This window comes from Dermacentor andersoni, chromosome 7 (assembly GCF_023375885.2).
Source record: "Dermacentor andersoni chromosome 7, qqDerAnde1_hic_scaffold, whole genome shotgun sequence".
Lineage (NCBI taxonomy): Eukaryota > Metazoa > Arthropoda > Arachnida > Ixodida > Ixodidae > Dermacentor > Dermacentor andersoni.
In genome coordinates, this window is record NC_092820.1 from 130,093,778 (window position 1) to 130,110,888 (window position 17,111).

The 17,111-nt window shown below is 44.6% G+C and overlaps 1 long non-coding RNA gene across 1 annotated transcript; it reads right to left on the minus strand.

The window, feature by feature from the left end:
- Positions 1–1,709: 1,709 nt before the first annotated feature.
- LOC140219335 (uncharacterized) lies at positions 1,710–8,196 on the minus strand. Its single transcript, XR_011895537.1, has 4 exons — positions 8,076–8,196; positions 7,525–7,594; positions 3,084–3,164; positions 1,710–1,876 (listed from the first exon to the last, which is right to left on the minus strand). It is a non-coding gene; the product is annotated as an uncharacterized lncRNA (long non-coding RNA).
- Positions 8,197–17,111: the final 8,915 nt, after the last annotated feature.

Here is a 17,111-nt window from a genome sequence, read left to right on the forward strand (position 1 = left end):
ATCAAATTCGGCTCGTTCACCATGCACGGCGGGCGCACTAGGACTTCTGTCGTTTACGACGTCGTCATTGACGTCAGCGACGAAGGTTTTCAAGCGATCCTGCCTTCAACATTGAAAGTCATCGATTTTCCTCGCTTCGGCCACTCTTCGAGCGTTAAACTTCTCTTCAATGGAGACAGACTACACGATCTTGTCAAAATGGGCTACGTGAGACATCCGGCGTGTCCTCATGTTATCCGACTCCTGCTATTTCAAAAGTTCTTGAAGGTAAGCCACGTCAGGACTGTCTGCATAGTGCTGATTCCATGGCTCCTCTGAGCAGGCAGACGTGAATAATTATTATGCACAGTGACAGAAATAAAGTGCTCGCCTTGCGACTGACTCCACAAAGTGAATTTTAATGATGGTTCAAAATAAAAAAAAAACAATGGGTAAAGATACTCGACCGAATAAGTGAGATCAGTCTGTTATACAACGAAGCGGTAGCGTCTATGTAGCATCAGAGTGGGCAATCATGCGTCGTTCTGGAGAAGCTGCAGGACCACACATAGCTACCTGGCTCAAATTGTCAAGGACGAGCAGGAGCTGCCTAAATAGCAGTCGATTGGCCTTTCCCAGCCATTTGATCAGGTGAGCAACGCGAGCCCAGAATCAAATGCATGGCCCCCACTGCCGGGTGATTATGCAATGATCGTGCACTGGGATATCGTGATGTGACTCTATAAAGGCCATGCTGTGGCGAATAAGCCACGCCCTGGAGCTGCTACTCTATGGCACAAATACTCCCGTTGCGCTTCCATCTGGAAAAAATATTAAAGCTGTTGAAAGCCTTGTGGCTACACCGTAGTCACCTCTAGCTATGCCTGCGAAGATGCAGCTGCTGAGAAGTTTGAATGACTGCTTTGCTCAGGAACTTTATACTGTGAAGCTCTCATCCCCTATCTACTTCACCAGCAAACCCTCCTTCCTTTTCTCATCTTATCTTTATTGTTCCTCTAAACCCATTCGCCAGCGTGTAGTTGAAGGCTAGAGGCAATGCACTCAGACGGACGTCTTCCCACGTTTATGTCACTAATGACCCTTGTGGACTTTGAAGTAAAGCCTCGTTGGGCTCAGCGGAAGGAGTGTGCTTACACGGTGCGTACTTTTAGCACCGCCCATGGCTCTGTCGAGAAGTGGTTCAAATACTGCAACTGAACTAAAGACGTACACTAGATGCTTTGTGTTGGCGCTTCGGTGTGATCGCGAATTTCAAAGTATTTTGTCGCATTTCGGACACTTTGAGGCAGAAAAAGTTTTGGACACTTGCTACGGGCGGATCCTCTTGTTGCTTCACAAAGAAATGTAGCTCTTCACCGATAAACCATTCAGAAGATCTAGGTATGCGCCTGAGCGTATTGTGGCGTCACTGCGAACTGATGCAAGCTCTTCTAGGCAGCGTCGCCACGCGTCTTTTTCTTTTTGCTCATTTTTGCTGGCACACTAAGCCTTTCCTTACAACAAAAATTGCAGATTCTCACTTTTCGTTTCTTTATTTAGCACAAGTAGCAGCCGTTACCTTTGTATTGGTCCTAGGCAGAAGCATACGCAGCGGTACCTTCCTGTTCAAAAGCATCTGCACGGGATGAAATTTGCGTTATTCAGGAATCCGCGTAAGACACCGTAGAAGAAAGACCTGCAGATTGCTGCATTGACATATTGCAGGCTTGTTTATTTTTTCAATACGCCTTTTATTAGACACGTCTGCACTGTCTTGGGCGAGTCATTTAGAAAAGACATCTGCACGTGCATCGGCCTTGGCGTCTGGTACAGCTGATGGAGCGGCCCTGCGTGCACGGGATGCTTAGGAAAGCCCCACAAGGGTGTCTGTCCCCCACTGGCGAAAGGAATAAACAAAGGCAGTATTAAGGACATGACAAAATTGTAGTGTGGTATACAGGAACCACAAGAATTTTGTCGGTGCGGTGAGCACAACAGAGGTCGACACAGTGTATCACTTCTTGCTTTAAAGCAAATAAAACATGGTTACCTGCGTTTTTGGAGTTTTGTAGCCGGCACTAAAGAATGAGCTTAAAAGACTGGGAACTAAAGCGTGTACACTGAAAAAAAAAGAGGAGCACACGACTACAACGACCTGACACTTTGACTACTAGAAACAGGCTGGGTTGTTTGAACTGAGCCTGGCAAATAAACTTAGGGGGATGTGCAAGACGGATGATGCTTCACTATAGTCCCGTCCTAATATATTTATAGCCTTATCTACAATATTGTGCAAAATATGCTCTATTGCAATGTTTCTCTTTCGTCCCCTCGTATACCAAGGCAGTATACTTTTTTACCATTCATGCTCTGCAATGTTTTCCGCATTAAGACAAAATTTCATTTCGTTTCAAATTTTCCTGCTGTATAGCTTTTAGTTACATTATTCGTGAGCTGTAAACATTTCATGTTAAAACATTAGTGCAATTTTGTTCATTTACCTCAAATACCCTTCGACAAGAAGCAGCTTCTCAAAAGCTAGAATGCGCACAGGCGTTGATTGAAAACTTAATCATCACGCTAAAAGATACGAAATGTCCGCAATGTTGAGCGACTACACAAGCGGCCATAGTTATTTTTATGTGAGGCAGGATCACATCTTTGCTGCGTCGTTGCGGAGGGCTTCTAGCTGAACTCTTCCCGATGCTTCTTCAACGTACCCTTTCCATTCTTGATGAATTCAGCGCTACAATGCATGGTACAAGTATAAATAACGCAAGAGCATAAGCCCCACAAAAGTACTTATGCTGTCGCCTCTTTCTTTTTTATTACTTTTTTGTAGCAATGCATTTACTTTTCCACGTATTAGGCAATCGTCCAGCTATCTACCCTATAACAGTTTTCTTTTAACATACAGCGCAAAATTGTTGTTGCTGTCTAAGCACACTGCAAGTGGCCACTACTCTCTTTAGAATACTCGCGGGATTTATTGGTCGGACGCACATGATCGACGACATACGTGGGATCTCTGGATGCGGAACAGCCACAACAGGCGTGGCCAATAATACGCGACGTACCGAAATAACTGCGAGAGCCTTACTTACCGCATGAGCAAATGCAGCGCTCTTGCCCAATAAAGCAAGCGACGTTGTTCGAGCAGTCGATATCCGGACAAGTTGGGTCCTCTGTGGTGAGAAACCAAGAAAACATATTATGATAACTCCGGGTATGCGGTTTTGATCGAGAAACAAATGAAAGAAAGTCAAATTAGGCTTAAAAATTGATTGAGTGATCTTACGAGCGACAGGTAGGATCTGATTACGAGGTAAGGCGTAATGGGGCACTCAAGAATAATTTTGACCGCCTGGTGATCCTTAACGTGTGGCCAACGCACAGCACACATGCGTTTTTGTATTTCGTCCTAATCGACATGAGGCTGCCGCTGCCCGGATTTCATCTCGTGATCTCGTGCTTAGCAACACAACGACATAGGCGCTAAGCCACTACAGCGAGTTCGAATTGACCTCCTTTCATTTCTACAAAGAATGATGAACTAATTTCGAATGCTGTTAGAATATGTGGGCATTTTAGGTGCATCGCAAAGCAGATAACTGTATGTAAAATGGTTGGGAAATTGGGCAGTTATCAGAATGCATTGTTTAGTACGCGATGAGTTGCGACGTAGAGGATTGCCACACTACTAGTGAAGCTGCCGTTATGCAGCTTTTATCCTGCCATCCCCACTGCTTTGTATACATCAGTGTACTCATGTGGAAAATCAACTTCTTCTTCTTCTTCTGGTAATGTGAATGGTATTTCTAATTCAAGGACCATATTATAGAATATTTTTTTTTGAAATTAGATGCCTACTAGATGTAACCGCATCAGGGTACCTTCAAAATCATGATGAGAAGTTGTAGGAATGAACCAACATATGTGTGTTGAGAACTCAAACACCACCAACAGGGTAGAGTTGAGCTCCCATAATTTCTCTTATTTTCATCATTTCGTTGTAAATGCTTTTAAACAAATAGGCACTTTAAGTGAATCCAAACAGGCGATTTAATGTCCGGCAACTCTGCATTTCATTGAAATTGTCTACGCTATCAAAGTAAAGGTTCGTTTAACTATAGGAACTTGAGAAACGCGATATGAACGGCTGCAAGATGCGTTTGAATATATTGTGAAAAACTGCAGAAGGGAATGAAAATGTATACGTTGTGTACTCAAGCGTCATCGCCATATTTGTGCGAAATAAACGTTTAATGAACCAGTGAACTTTATTTATTGCTGATATATACCATGCAAAAGAGCACATTTGTGAGGTATGCATGTAGAAGAAAACGTATATTTATTATGAACTGAGTGTAGGGACAGTATCTTACACGGAAATAGTAGCATATGTTCCATTACTACACATCCCATTTCCCATTTGTGCATTTGACAATGCTTCCGAAAGGTAAATAGAACCCGGCTCGTGGTTCTTCCCTAATACGCTAGTGGCGGACTGAATTATCATCTAGCCACTCAGCGTCGAAACCCACTTGGCCTACACTTGGCCTACACTTGGCCTACACTTGGCCTACACCCAGCGTGCCTATCCCTCGCGTTCCTATCCTCGGACTCCTCAAGCTCCGCATACAACGAAACCTCAAGAATAGTGCAACTCAACATCATCTTAGCACCCACGCTGCACAAGTAGGTCGGCTTATCTTACGTATCGCAACCCGACATACTGGTATGAAAAAGGATAGCATTCTTCGGCTAGTCTGGGCTTTCAGTATCAGTCGCATCGTATGTTCAGCCATTCCATGCCTCTCAGATGCGGAGAAACACTATTGATATCATCAAGAAAGCATACAAACAAGCACTCCACCTTTCGCCCAACACTACCAACGTAAAGCTGGATGAGTTGGGGCTGCCTAATACCTTCGAGCATCTCATTGAGGCCAAGTCCTCAGTAAGCTGAGCATTCCTTACTTCACACATACTGCAGTGAAGCTCCCGATACCGCTGTACATTCGTGACACTTTCCTGATCCCCTTCCCCCGAAGAACATGCACCCCGGTTACAACACAAGCAGGTCGCACCGCAAGGGCTCAGCAACTCGGCAATAGGTATAAGGACGCTTCGCACGTGGCTTATGTCGACGCCACGGGCCACCGGACCCACTCGGCCATGACACTTGCTCTAGGTGCAGGCTCGAAACTAGATATCGCAATGACCAGCGCCATACGCCGAATTCATGCTGAAGAAGGCGAGGAGGCTTCTATAGCTCTCGCCTATGCATCGACGACTGCATTGTGCGTCATGACTGATTCCAAGACCGCGTAACTATTCCAGAGGACTCATCAAGTCCCAAGCACACCGCATTCTAACCGGCCCACACCCCGCACGTCGCCGCAGCGTCCACCTGGGGCGCTATAACGTATAGCTATTCCAAAATTTTCTTTTCCAATTCTGCAATCATCCCCTCGCCTTTTGTCAACAACATTTTTGAACCACCCCCACTTCGCCTGTCTGTCACGCGACATCACGAAAACCGCGGTAGCTCCCCATCTGATATGACGAGAACACAGGATTATGCATGACTGTAAAGAGCAAGAGAAAAATAGTTATTTGTGATTCGACGCCTTTTCGCTATTAGACCTCAGCTATCGGTCGAAAGCACTTCTTGTTGGGCTAGTTGGTAGCTGTTCATTATAAAATATGAGGACGCCAAATAAACAGACACACACAAGAGAAGAGAACGGGACAGGGTCAAAAGTTTTCAGGCTGCACCCACTTCACCTGCCTGTCACGGGACGTCACAAAACGACGAAAACTCACCGCGTCAAAGCGAAGCGTACGCGTTAAAGATACATTAATATGCGGAACAAAACTCTATTTTTCTCAGAATAGCCGCAGGCTGTCTCGTTCCGAAAGGAATAAAAGATGGCCGTCGCCGATCACTCAGGCACTGGCTACACGCACCTGCCGGGCAGCATGGGTATTTTTGCGTACAATAAAACTTTTTGCTTGGCTGTGTAACGTTTTCGAGCACCTTCGGCACGTTTACGACCTCTCTCAGTCAGCTTTTCATTGCTGATGATCCTTTTTAGCGGCATTCTTAACTTTGCGTTGCATGCCGCCGTGATTTTCGACCAGCGACCGCAAGCTAAGTAAGGGAAAGGGGCTCAATCATAGAAGCCCCACCACCCTCTTCGTCCGGTTATCGATTTTCAGTGCTCTGGTTAGGACCCAACGAATCGCTCTCCACTTGAGCCGTGCTCCTCGCCTCTTATCAGCCAATTAGGTAAGACAAGCCGCTCAGTGTAGGCAATGTTGTTCGCTTTCTAAGCAAACAAAATTTACATCCTATAAACGAGGAAATCATTTGATTGGCCTCCTTAAACCACCCTGCGGGTCACCCACCGCCCGATGCTTGCGTCGGCGGTGACGCAAGCTAGACGTGAGGAGATTAGAAAAAAAATTTTGGAACAGTTTTACGTTATAGGGCCCCTGATCTGGGCTCCGAGCCACGCAGGTCTTAGCGGAAACGAAGCCGCGCATGACAGCGGTAGAGCAAGCGCCAACCGTGCAGGGCAATTCTCTTCCGGCCAGCAGTTTTCCGGACGGCCTCACCATATGCAAGCCCCTGATCACGATGCCATAGACTCCTGGGGCAGCCATGCGCGCCAGCGCATGATCATCTATGGCGAGATCCTCACGTGCTACCCTAAAGTCCGCCACAAATTCCCCTTTCCCTACAAGTCTCAGTGGCACGTGGCGTCAAGCATCAGTGGACCACGTGGCGGCTCTTACAGACGCGCAATATTCCTGCACCATCCCTGTATCGTCACATCTACCCCGACCTGCAAAACATGGCACGCACTACGCGCAGATCTCGAACACATTATCTGGGCATGCCCGGCAGCACCACACACCTTCAAACCCAGCTCCCCTCCTACATTGTGAATTACCACGAGCCGAGCAGTGGGAGGCCATGCTCTTTAGTGAATGTCCGGTGGATCAAATCTGTGTTGTCTGGCTGGCCAACGACACCACCAAAACTCAAAGTCTGGCCATCGCCTGACTAAGGGAGGCTCCGGCGGGGCTAGTGTCCCGGCCCCCCACCTACCTTGACCGTAGAAACGACTTTGAATCAAGCTTTTTCTCTCTGTCCCTCAGATATTTACAACCGCTAGTGATTGCTGCTGATGAGACGTCCACGTTACCTAGTAAATATGTCCGAGATTAAATTGCTAGTAAACTGTATTCTTTCAAATAAAGCCTGTGAAGAAATTCACGGAAACAAATTGTCTGTATAGGGAAGAACCTCCTCCGCTTCTTTTTCACCACCGAAAACAGTAGAAAAGGAGCATTTCCGCACTCATTTGCGCCAGTTCAATTTCTCTATACCTCTACAAGTGTCTAGACGCGATGATTTGCGAACCCTTGTATTGAAATAAACGTTACAGTAATTTTTTTGCATACGTTAGGGGTTTTCTTCAAACTTTGTTCTAAAATTGTGGGAAAGTAGAAATATCGTAGAGTTTGTTTTACCTGAAGCCACGCTTGCCACAATGGTGAGCAGCAGTAATCCAAGTGTGACAAACGTTCCTCCCATGGTTGGCTGTAATGAGAAATGAAAAAAAAAATAGTCACGTACGCTTTGACCATGACGGAGACATTCTTAGATATTTTGTAGCTTATCTTGGTTCAAGAATTCTTGACGGAATTCTTGAAAACAAGATATAAATTATGGCGCTACGTACAAAGACTTCTTTAGAAGCAAACCCCTATCTGCTCCGCTATTTATCGGGTAACGTTAAGAGGCAAGTCTTCCCCTTTATTCCGTTGCCACAGGAAAGTGCTCAGTGATACCAAAAAGACAAAGTTCTCTTCTACATTACTTTGATCGTATTTTGAGTATACGGCCGTATATTCATAAAAAAAACTTTCTTAATTGGTATCAATACCAATTATGACAGACCAGCGTAAGGCTTTAGGAAAACATTTTCTCTCGATTGTTTAGCACTGTTATAGAACCACACTTATCTGAAACTACTACCTCATCTAGTGACCAGATGGAGAAAAGAAACGAGTCGTCGTACCTTTGATTCTTCGTAAGCGTACAGCTTTAGATCGCACGCAGCAAGCGCACTTCCGAGCAGTAGCTTTCCGTAGGTGCTCGCCTTACTTGCTACTATGCTCCTCCGATACGTGGATGGCTCTCCGAAGAGATGGGTCGGGTTGCCGCCTATTTATATTGTTCCCACAACGGTTAAGATAAATAAAAAAAATGGAACAATAGCAGCCGACGAAGCTGCACACCGCTTTGACTAGCACATTCCAAGGGCGTTACCTTGGAGGTTCGAATATCGAGAGGCTTCTCATTTTGAGACGGGGATGTTTTTTTAACGACAATCTGTTTCCGCATGCTTGCTGAACTAGCGCAACGTCAGCTACGGATAATTATAATTACACTTTTCTTTTTCTTCGTCATTGTGAGCTGGCTTACAACCTTCACACTCTGGTGACTACGATAACCTCTTGCGACGCAGCAGCAATCAAACATTCGCTTCTACCATCAGCACGTTTTTTTTTCAGTTCGAAAGATTACCCTAACGCCAAGTAGAAAAACTGTTGCATAGAAATAAAGAAGGCAATCACACATACACGAACAAAGTTAGTTTTTTGAATGATGTTTAGAAAGAACTGGCGAAATTGCGCATGTATCCAACTTTATATGTCAGGAGAGTGACCGAGATAACGATCGTATACCAAACGGGAGGTCTCTGGTGGTCCATTTCGAGGCCTGATTCTTTAGCTTGCTTCTAACCTCACTTGAGGGCTCTGTCAACCAATGAACACGGCGCTTTGGAGATCTTGCGTTGGGGCTGCCATTATGTCTGTTCTTGCCGTCCTCAGGTCAAAACAGTGTCAAGCAAAACCAGTGTACTTATTTAGCCTTTTGTACTCCACTAGCGCAGTGAAAGTGCTACACTTGCCGTCGTCAAGGGCGGGCATACAAGCCTGTGGCACCTTATACACTTCTTTATTATGAGCCTTTGCATCGCTGCTTAGCGAAAGAACACTAAATAAAAAAGAATATTTGTAATCAAACAATGACACCACGATAACTGTTTATTCACTTCCACAACGTTGAAGTTGTTTAGTTTACACGACCAATTGATTACAACACCATGGTATATTGGTTTTTGTGAGCCCACGAGTCTATTCCCAGGACGCCAACTTTGCGCCTCCATACAGTGCTTCAGGAAAGCACCAGATGCACTGGCCGTCGAGTGACGGATTAGCAATCTTTCATTCGGGGCTGCTTTCTAGTCCCGTCAGTATCGACCTCTCACAAAAGATTTGGCTAAAACTCTTTGCCTCGGAATACTTGAGACTGGAAAGGGGCTAAAACTGACCTTCAAAATGCTTGCGGCTCGGGTGTATTTTAGAGTGGCCATATAACAATATTCTATTATGCATTACAAGTAGGCGTAGGCGTATTCGCTCTGATATACAGTGGAATGGTTGAGACACCTGACGTGGAGGCCTCCAAATAACCAAAATCATCACTATTAAATTTCTGTTGGAGCCTACACCATTTTCAACATTCTTCACGAAAATAAGGGCTAGGCATGTTTTATTCAATATAGCATAAAAATCATTGTTGTGACGGAAAAGAAATCAAGAAAAGAATGCTAATATTAGTCTTGTAGGAAATTAGTAAAATATGAGCTACGCGTTCGATATACACTAAGATAAATTGAAAAGTTGCATTGACGGATCTCGTGAGTAACTTTTGTAGCATCCTGAACTCTCGTAATCCTTGTATCAACGTAAATTGTGTACAGTATGGACGACCGCATTTCCGAAAGATAGGTTATTTCGAATTCCGGGCGAATGTAGATTTTATCCAAGGCGTTAAAATTCTACTATTTCATCAAAACATTTACCAGTCCCCATTCCTCGACTGCGCTTTCTTTTCCTCGACACCAATTTCAGTACTGTAGCAGACAAAAAATTATCTAATCTACGCATTAAATGTTCGTCCTAACTTCTTTGTTAGTCTTATTCTCAAAATGCACATTGGCTACTTTTGTTAGGTATTTAAACCACGACGTGTTTTTCTGGTCGATTATTGTTCTTATCGTTCCAGGTTGCATCTTTAGTTGAGTGCGCTTTATCTTTTCCTTTAACTTCCTTGTTAATCATCTGTAATAACGCCCCCAAATTAATTACGAAAATATTTCAATTATTGTTTTCTTTGAAGCCAGCGCACTGCCTCATTTTCCACGCTGCGAAGACAAAGTTAGTCAGCATGGCCACAAAAGTGCGGCCGGGACACCACGGACACTGAACTCCCCAACCACTGAAGAAGTCATAGCGTTCGCAATCACCTCTTCGTAGGAGCCCCCAACAATACTATCATACTCACAAGTTGCCTGTAGGCACTTCCAACTCGGTCGACTCGCAAACACCGCACTTGTCATGTTCCGAAACAAGGTCATCCCAATCATAAACCGGGGCCTGCTTGAATAAGCCTCTATGAACGAGAATAATAACAAATTTATGAACGCGTTCTAGTGCGGACTATGAGTTATCTACGGAACCATTAAAAACGCGTTCTTAAATTCTTTATTACTTTCGGTATTAAATGTTCATGCAGGCTGCCCAGGGTTTCGACCAGAGGAAACGTATACATAGATAGCGACGTGCAGACACATGCCTTCCACCCGCGAGAGCGCACGCCCGGCAGCCCCACACCCAGGTGACCGCGCTCCAGCAGAGGCACTATGCCCAATCGCACAGAGCCGCACCGACATCCTAAGTCTCTACCATTTATACCACTGACGACACCCGCTACCGCACCTCACCATTTCGCGAAAAATACAGTTGCCCTCATGCAACCACAGACTAACGCATATCCACACGGAGCGCCCTACAGGCCATGCTCCCTTTACAATATGACCATCAATGCAAGCAATGTACGCCGCCCTGCACATAATCCAATATATGATACACAAGAAACACGCCTACCATCCAACTCCGAACCCACTATCGAGCCGAGGGAGCACCAGCTGACCAGCACGCACTATAGCGTAAAACTATTCCAATTTGTTTTTATTTCAATCGCCTGAAGTCAAATTTCCGTAACTGCCGACGCAAGCATCGGGCGGTGACCGGCAGGGTTGTCTGAACAGACCAATCAAACGCTCTACTCCTTCGTAGGAGGTCACTTTTGTTTGCTTTAAAAACGAATATTGTCTGCAGTGAGTGGCTTGTCTTCGATGGTACCGATCCAGTGCCATGAAAATCGATAACCGGGTGAAGATGGTGGTGCCGGCGCCTTCGATTGGTCCGTTTTGCCTTACTTGGCTTGAGGTGGTTGGTCGAAAAGAGCCACGGCGTGCAACGTAAGTTTAAGAATGTCGGGAAAACGAATCCTTAGCAAAGAAGAGTAAATGGCTACAATATTCGGCTTCAGGTGTTATTCGCATAGAGTTTAACTCTATAGAACATCAATTCACACCTCAAACATCGCAGTGAAATGAACAATACCCGGTGTGCCAGTGAAAACTTTCAAAAGTTTCTAAATGTTGCCTATGGCAGATGACACAATTCTAGTCCAGGAGCCGGTCTCTTCGAAGAGGCGGGCGTTACTTTTCTACATTACAATATTTGAAATCCATAATCGACTAATCGAATAAAATTAATTATGTGTTTAACTAACTTGTGACTAAAGGTAAATAAATGTTTGATTTGACTTGATTTCAATTTAACCATGCAAGGAATTACCGCCATCACAAAGAGTTAGGTGTGAGGCGCGTACTGGTAGGGCCGCGCCCTTTTCGCTCATTTATAAGAACATTCGGCACTGTGTGGCGCTATAGCCCTGAAGCCTGGTCGTGGCCTCCGAAATGCGTGGCGCGCCGGTGGCTGGCGAAAGGCTGCGAAGCGCTTAGTGCGGCCACCGCGCACTCCCCTCTTGTGCTTCCGCACGCATTCGAGCAGCACTGCCGAGAAGTCCGTGCGTGGCCTGCAAAACGATAACTGTGGCATGCCGGTGGCGGCCAATGCTGAGAGTTTTTAACCCTCGCTTACCACAAACTCAGCGGTCGTCATGAGTGACTCAAGTTGGCGAAAGGTATATGGAAGAGTGGGGCATACCCCGGTGCATTCGTGGGATATGTCTGTTTTGCTAGTTTATGCGAAACCTTCATTTGGGCCTACTGGACGAGAAACCCGACAGCAGTAAAGGATGCGATTCACGGCCGTTTCTCAGTCAATATGCCGTTGCGCTCTTTTGCACGAGGTTGCGGATTCAATCCCTGTTTTGGCGGCTTCATTCTCATGTGGGCGGAATGCAAACATTTTCTTCTACAGCGCGTTGGTTGCAGGTAAAAGAAAGACAGAGGATCAATGTTAATCTAGAGGCCTCCACTATGGCGCCTCTGGTAACGCAGTGTGTAGTTTTGTTGCAATTAACCCCTAAATTATGCAAGGGATCCAAATGGCTGAAGAGTTTAGCACAGAGATCTTCACTTGAAAAATAACCTGATACTTACCGTAAATTTTCCCAAGAAGTTTATTGCTATTTCCTGCAAACAAAGACAAAGAAGGTTATTTTGTACCTTATCTTTCTAACCGCGATCCAAGATAGACGCCCGACAAAAGATGACGTGATCTTCGGATATGCTTTCCGATGTTGAATTCGTGGGTTTTACGTGGCAGAACCACGATTTGATTATGAGGCACGCCGTAGTGGGGACTGTGGATTAAGCTTGACCACCCAGGGATTTTAACCGTGGCATCTAGCAAGGAACATGGGCATTTTCGCATTTCGCCCCCATTGAGACGCGGCCGACACGGCCGGGATTTGATCCAGCGACCTTGTGTTTAGCAGAGTAACACCATAAGCACTAAGCCACCGCGGAGGGTACTTTGCAACGTTGTCAGTCTTTCTGCTTAAACGACAAATGTTTGTCCCTTATTTTGCGTGTAGGATTATGTAGTCTTGGGAGTCTTTTTTTCTTTGTGTATAAGACCTATGGTTGGTCCTAAGTTGGAAGAGTTGAGGTTGACCGCGCAAGGTAAATGGCTACAATATTCAGCTTCAGGTGTTAGTCGCAAGGAGTTTCTCTCTGTAGAACATCAATTAACATCGCAAACATCATAGTGAAGTGAACTATACCCTATCTGCCAGTAAAAATTTTCAGAAGTTTCTAAATATTGCCTGTGGCAGATAGCTCACTTCTAGTGCATGAGCCGGTCTCTTCGAAGAGGCGGGCGTTACTTGACTGCATTACAATATTTGAAATCCATAATCGACTAATCGAAGAAAATTCATTAATTATGTGCTTAACTAATTACCTCAAGCCAATTATTGCAATTTACGAATGCTAGAAGGTGACTTTGCAAGGCGGATTCACTTGGAACGAATTCTCGTGATGACGCCAGTTTCGAAATTCTGATTCACAAACTTTGCGGTCGAATGCCTTGATGTTCCAGTTAGTTTGGGCTTCAGTGCATGAAACGACGCTTTACTAAGAAAGCAAGTGGAACAACAGCGCATTTTCACAAGTTTGACAGCGGATACCTCGTAAATGGTGGCATGCGCACAATTCTGCTCAAGTGGATATGCCTTGCGATCTCAACCACTAGAATTTCCAAATTCCCATATGTGTCATAATGTTTTTGCTTAAGAACTTAATTACTCATTTTTTGTAATTATTCGATCATGCATTTCGAGGTTTTGTGTAAGCAATGTCCGCTTCTTCGAGTACACCAAACTCATGGTCTAGAATTTTGATATCTGCCACCGACAATTTAAAAAAATTTTTGAGCGGTCGCTTGAACACTTTGTATTCAAACAATGAACTTGCCGTTTATCCCTTTCCATTGTTTCAATGAAGTTGCATGTGGTCATGCATTGCAAATGTTTGACTTTTTTGCAGGAACTCACTCATTTATGGAATGCGAACTTTTATTTAACTCCACAATTTGAACTTTCTTTGAAGATCCAACGACTCTCAAGGTTGTAGATCATAACCTCGCATGCGCTGTTAACCAGATATGGAGAATACGACTATGGAGTCAAGAAAAACAAGGTTTGAAATTCATTTTTTTATGCGCAGGATTTTCTTTGGTCCCCGGTGAAGGCGAGCAACATGCAGAGTGAATACATCAACGGGAGGAGCATCGATGACCATGCTTGGCCGTATGACATCTGCTGTATTCATGACGTTATTTGGAAACTGTAAGAAAACATAGGAAACAGTGACATGAGTGTAAGCGTGGCAGTTACTTATTGACATATTGTATTATCGGCGAGAATTTGCGCTTGGTAATAATGCAGATTTTATATCAATAACTTATATATACATAGAGAGCCAGCATGACTTAGAGGCGACAAGGTTTGGACAAAATGGGCTGCGTATTTAAAGGGACGACAGAAGCTTTGACGATGGTCTTTACACTCTGATAAATTGGTGCGATATGTTGGAATATGACGGTCAACTTCAATACACCCAATCTTCCTTCAATTCAGACACTGCGTATACATCCACAAATGTTATAGGTGTCGCAAAACCCACGGTAATGATTAGGAACAACTTCAGATAAGGAAAATTCGTGCGAAAATACACGGTGGCGGGCAACTTCTAGAAAGGCTTCAAGTCCCACGAACTGGTAGTCATAAGACTGTCCACGGCCGCTCGAGAATGAGGATAATGTTCAGCTAAACCAAACAAAAGTGGAAGGGCATCCTTTAGGAAAATTGGCAGTGGCTTAGCTCGGCTATGCCGGGATATACGTAGCGAAAGCTAATGCATAGCATGATTAGCATTGGCATAATCTTGATTGCAAGTCCAGGTTAGTCTGGTTGTCTAGCTATGTTGCGGCGTTTAGCCAGTCGTTCGGCGCACTACTCGTCTCTTTCCTGGGCGATTTGTTTCATCTTCATACCGTTCCGATGTCGATTCCAGGCCTCATCCTGCTTATCGGAATTGTCGCCGCCCATACTGCCGCCTCAACTGTGGTTGCGGCGTACGCGAGCTCTCCTTTTCAATCCTCCGACATGTTATCAGGCATGCGACGCAGCTGGCGAAGCGAGCCGAGGCGAGCGCAACGACGAGGTACGCGGTCTGACCTCATACCAAACGCCGGCGGCGCAAAGACGCGGGGCTGCACTGCGGCAGAACACCTGTGACTCGGGGCTACTAGTGGCGCATGCGCAGTAGTGACTAGGGAGCGAGAGAGAGAGAACTATCCGCGGCAAGGCGCGTTGTAACGTTATGTGCCTCCTCGGAGCACCGCCACGGCGGAATCTCAAGTTCGCGGCCAGTGAAGCTTCCGCTTTAAAAGAAACTTACCACAGCGACATCTGCATTCATTACCATTGCGTTGGCAACTCATGAACTGCTCAGCAGCGCAGATGCCGTCGTAGTTGCGGGTCACATATTCGCAGGAATCTTCACCCAGGACTGATCGAAGACACAGAATTATTAGTACAAGGTCAGCGCACTCTTTCAAAGGCATGATATTTTGCAGCTATACATGTGAAATCAAATAAAAGAAAGCACTTCTAAAAGCCAGCTAAGAAAAACGCAAATCGTATTGCCTTGATATTTGAAGGGCAGCTCGCACTTTTCTAGTATCAGCAGCCGTTAACGGCAGTGATACCAGCAATCATGATAACATATGTGTCGTATTATTTCTGGCACTTATGAATATACTTGGAAGCTATAACCAGAACTCTGAGGTGTTCGTGCAACATTTATGAAGTTACACGATTTACATGATATACACATGATTCTATACAGTGTCTCTACAAATAACAAACGTGTGTGTCTATGTGAAGAGAGCGTGGTATGAATGTTATAAAGAGGGATACGGGGGACCTAACTTCATAGGCTATCTTCAAAGGAGGCCTTGTCATCATCGGCAGGTTAGCTCTAACAGATTAGTAGAGTGTTGTCACATGTCGTTGTGGGTGGCGGTTGGTTGTAAAGGGAAATACTGTAAAGAAAAATTGAGCGTTGTCACCTGACATCTTTAAACGCGGCTTATAAGACGAGGGCACAAAAGCGACAGAGTGGAAAGACGGCAGAAAAAGAAGACAGAAAGGAAGGGAAAGAAAAAGAAGGCCTCAGGATGATGCTGGGAGAGTTGGGATAACCTGTTAAAGATACCCTGCCGAGGATGACAAAGTCGCCTTTGCCGAATGTAGTTCCTCCTATCGAAACGTTGGCCACCCTTCATGAGGCACCTTATATATATATAGAACCTTTATAACACAGTGTGCTACTGTAACTGTAAGCCCGCTTCTAGATTTTGTAAGAGATAATGTATGGTATGTCATTTTTGCGGATGCCCAAAATATTGAGGAAGATTCACTGTGATGTTTTCTTTCTTAAAAATTTCATGGGAGTTCCCTGGTAAAAAAGTAAGGAAATTATTATATTTGGCATTAATGAAACTCCCTCAACTTCGCGTGATTCTGCAGAACTAATTTGCCTTCTATTAAACCTGCACTGTGTTTTGTACAATTATAAGGGCACGCCGTCTGATTTTCTAGACACATAATTATCTCCCATATAGAGCGACCCTTCATTAATGCATTGGTCCCAGGGTTGATACCTGGCCAACAAGACATTTTTATTAAACTGCGAAACTCTTTCAGACTCCCATTTAAAATCCTGTTTAAATTCGTGCTCCAATGAATGAATTCATCAACCTTTATTGAACATCATATTGATGTTTATGACACAGACAGAATCTGAGAACGCTTCTTTTTTTATTAATTATTTAATTTGTTTATTTATTAATTAATTAATTTATTTATTTATTTATTTATTTATTCCTCAAATGCCCCTGGAGAGGAGCTTGACAGGGTACTTATCGCTGAAACAAAGCTTGGACGAATATCACGCTCGCAGAATGCAATGGGAAAACAAGTAAATCAAGGCAATAAAAGATCACAAACACGTAGCGAGCTGAAATAGTTCAGAACAAAATCAAATCAAAGTAACCAAATGAAAGCACGGTCTTAATCACAAACAATCACATACTTCTTACATTCAAGTCTATGCTGTCAGGATAGGTATAGCGTGTTCAGATCTAAATATACATTAAAA